Source organism: Sinocyclocheilus rhinocerous, unplaced genomic scaffold (genome assembly GCF_001515625.1).
Source record: "Sinocyclocheilus rhinocerous isolate Xijiao unplaced genomic scaffold, SAMN03320098_v1.1 scaffold28, whole genome shotgun sequence".
NCBI lineage: Eukaryota > Metazoa > Chordata > Actinopteri > Cypriniformes > Cyprinidae > Sinocyclocheilus > Sinocyclocheilus rhinocerous.
This window is the reverse complement of record NW_015652416.1, coordinates 2631141-2634881: the sequence shown is the minus strand read 5'-3', so window position 1 is coordinate 2634881 and position 3741 is coordinate 2631141. Positions and strand designations below refer to the sequence as shown.

Here is a 3741-nt window from a genome sequence, read left to right as displayed (position 1 = left end):
ATAATATTTGGATGTATTCTTATTGTAATTATTATTATTATTATTACTACTGCTACTATTAATAAAATATTATACTTAATAGTAATAATAATAATTATTATTATTATAGTTTTATTAAAACAACTTTTATAACAAGAATAAGTAAAACTACTACTGGTTAAATAATTTAATGTATTATTATTATTATTAAAATATTATTTATAATATTTAAACCTGTGCCCCATCCTGTCTCTGCCGTCCATCACCACACACTTGAGTCAGATCACTGAGTGTATTGCTGCATTTCTCCAGTGAGGCCCAGAGATGGAACCTCTTTTCATTCGATTGGCTGAAAGGAACTGTTGCCAGGTGCTCCGAGGCCTTCCCATGACCCCCGCTGTGCCAACTCAGAGCTGTGTGTGTTAACGCGAGTTCTCAGATCAAGTGCTGCTGGAATATTGCATGACAGCTTGTTATTTATTTGGATGTTGAGCAAGACACAAATGCTGTGACTGGCGTTGACTCCAGGGTCCACAAACAAATCATCAATACAAGCGTCACCTAAGAGGGCGTTCAAATAAATAGTGCATTAAATTAGTCTGTAGCAGACATTTAAAATAAAATGAGATCTTTCTATTGTGTGTGATCTGTGCAGACCAATACATTGTCTGCTTAGCTCTTTCAATGAAACAAACCTGAAAATAGAATTAGATAAATGAAAAGCTGAGAACTAGAGACAAACTGGGTCAAGGTAGGAGGGCATCCGCTCTGAACATTTTTCAGCTTGGATGAGAATAGTGTTTTGTTAGGACAATGAAGTTGTATCGTTTTCTGTAATGAATCATTGAACAGTCCAATGTCACTGACCCTGGTTAAGTTCTAAAAAAACACCCCAGATACAGAAGTTTTGTCCTGTTTATAACTACAATATACCTTTACAATAACTAGAGCTTCACTGAGTCAGTCTAAAACTGCAGAAAATAATGAACATTCTGAATGTTGTGAGTGATTAAAACGGTAATTATACAACAGATCCAGTTCCAGTAATTGAATTTGATTGGCTGAGCAACTTTTCCAGTGTGTTTAGAGATGTGCAATGATTGATTCTGCTTTGACTTTGTTTGGAACTATTTTCATTGGTGGAGCAGTAATTAACAAGGTAATGGACTCTTCCATACAGTGACCTCCAAAAAGTTCCTAAACGTACCGTAGAAATAGTCCAACTGATGAGGGTAAATAAATAATGAGTTTAGTAAAGATTTTTTGGGGGGAATTACTTGCACTGATGATGAGACAATGAACATTTATTGAGAAAGCAAGTAGCATGAATTTTGGTGTTGTTTAAGGAAGTCTGATTGTTGTTAGAGCTGCAAGGTCCGCAGTGAAGCGGTGTTCCTATGGACCGTCGCTTCCTCCAAAGCCCGTGTTACAGAATTTGAGAATCCATGCATAGCAACCTGTTAATCACCTGTAACAACTGCCGCGGCTTATTGAAGCACGACCGATGGCATGAAGAGCTCCTCATAGCCTAATTCAAATCCCTCAAGCTAAAGGCAGGTAGCTCAGATGTGACCGTCTTAGGCTTTGACTGGGAGCTTCTCCTTTTGTGCATGTTACACAACAACTGCACAAAAAATATAACAATTTGTGCATTGAATTCATTTCTCATTTGGAAAAAACGTACATTTTTGGGGAAAAACTGACCTTAATATGTATGCATTTAATAATAAATATTAAACGTTTAATTAAATTAATACATTTAAATGAATACATTAGCAGCTTAATTGAATTGTGATTAATCATTTTCTTCATAGTTACAGGTTCCATGTTCCTTTTTTATTTAATTACATTTCATCATTCAATAATGCAAATGAGTTCACTTTGCATGACATGCATGAGGTGACATATCATGAACATCTGACTTTTCCAGGTTTTAAGTGCTATAATCAGGTCCCCGGTGCATCTACCAACCAAGGAAACGTGAAAAAGATTAACCCAGTAACTTTGTTTTGGTAAGCCTTTTTCTGCAAGCGTCTGAGAAAACGAGTGCGTCTGATTTAGCTCCCTTGGTGATGTGGCAAAGGGATCTCATTATAATATTACTGCCCCTTAATCTGTAAGTTTCCACCCACTGCGCCTCATTTTGATTTCGCAAACAACAACGGTGTACTAGTTCTAATGCCATAGTGAAAGTTTGAGCAAAACACGCTAACTGTTCTGTCTTTGGTTGCACAGACGAGCACAGAGTCCAGCCTCAGAGGAGGCAAGAGAGCAGTGGATGTATTGATTTATTTACTGTATATTGCTGTTGCCACACAGATCTAAAATAAACAAGCGATTTATTTATAATCTTGTGTGTGAATGAGAACTTAGTTTAGTACTCACATGCTGTGACAGCCGCTTTCTGTCCGTGTGCACTCAGAAAACCGTATATCAGAAGTTTAAACTAATATTGTTTAAAACGCATGATTTCAGTGCAATAAACATAATAATCAGAACCAAAACAGATGTTTTTAGCAGCGCAGGTACGTAATGGCGCAGCTCTATTCTGGAAAAGGGGGCGGGGAGCAGCAGCTCATTTGCATTTAAAGAAACAGGCACGAAAAACAGCGTGTTTCTGCTTCCACTCAAAATAGGCATTTTCAAAATGATATAATAAATGATCTGTGGAGTATTTTGAGCTGAAACTTCACAGACACATTCTGGGGACACCAGAGACTTATATTACATATTGTAAAAAGGGGTATAATATGTATCCTTTAAATGTTTTTTTTTATATATAAATTATCCTTTTGAGAATTAATTGAGAATTTTTGTGTGTAAACATTTTCTCCTATTATTCAGGGAAATCGCACAAAATAAAATGCTGTTGTAAAATGAAATGACAATGACGGTAAACCTGTTTAACTAATCGCATACGTCAACTTTTACAGTCCTGCTAAAAATATATACCTCGGTGCTCGACGGCAGGCACAAGGCTTATCATTCCCAACTTCTGCCTTTCATTTTTTTTTTTGCCCCTTTCTCATGTAAGACCAGACACTTCAAGCCTGCATCCATCCATTCTTCACAGTGGGATTATTGATTTCATTTTCATATTGCTGCAGGTCCTTCGTTGTAAACAACCTTCCCGTCTTTTCAAAAAGTGAATTGATCCTCAGTCCGCCTGTGTTAGAAGGAACCAATCAAAGCGAACACCATTATCTTTCTTTTTTGTAGCCGCTTCCCTTTCTCTCCTCCTTTTGTGTCCTGAAATAATAGAGCTCGCATTGGCAAACAACATCAAGTATAATGGCGAGTTTGTTGGTGGCGCAGATTTGAAAAGTTTTCCGTAAGTGCCACGCTAAAGTGGTTTGAGTTCAGAACAAACTTATTGTTCCAGCAGCACATTTACACAATATAATAGATGGCGAGGATTATCTTGTTTGCGGTAATGGCTCGAAAAGCTTCACACGGCCACACTGAGAAAGACCTTGAGGGAAATGGATGGAGGGGCTTTTTCTAGGGTTGGGTACCGTTCAGTTGTAATATTTATTTTTATCATTTAATTGTTTTATTTAAATTTGGTAGAAAATGTAATATTTAAAGATGTACATTATACTGTACAAAAGTAATACAAGCGTAATATATTTCTGTTACATGTTAAACCGTACTTTTATTTTGACAGGTTGCCATGAAGCTACTGTGTGTATACAGTATGATGATGCTTTCTCAAATGAAACGGTAAAATTCTCGCGAAGTGACTCTCACAGCAGCTCTGGA

General features: G+C 36.9%; 1 protein-coding gene across 1 annotated transcript in view; it reads left to right on the top strand.

The window, feature by feature from the left end:
• The window catches only part of LOC107715026 (MICOS complex subunit mic25a-like), an 82649-nt gene that overhangs the window by 65961 nt on the left and 12947 nt on the right, over nt 1-3741 (top strand). The gene's annotated exons all lie outside the window — the stretch shown is intronic.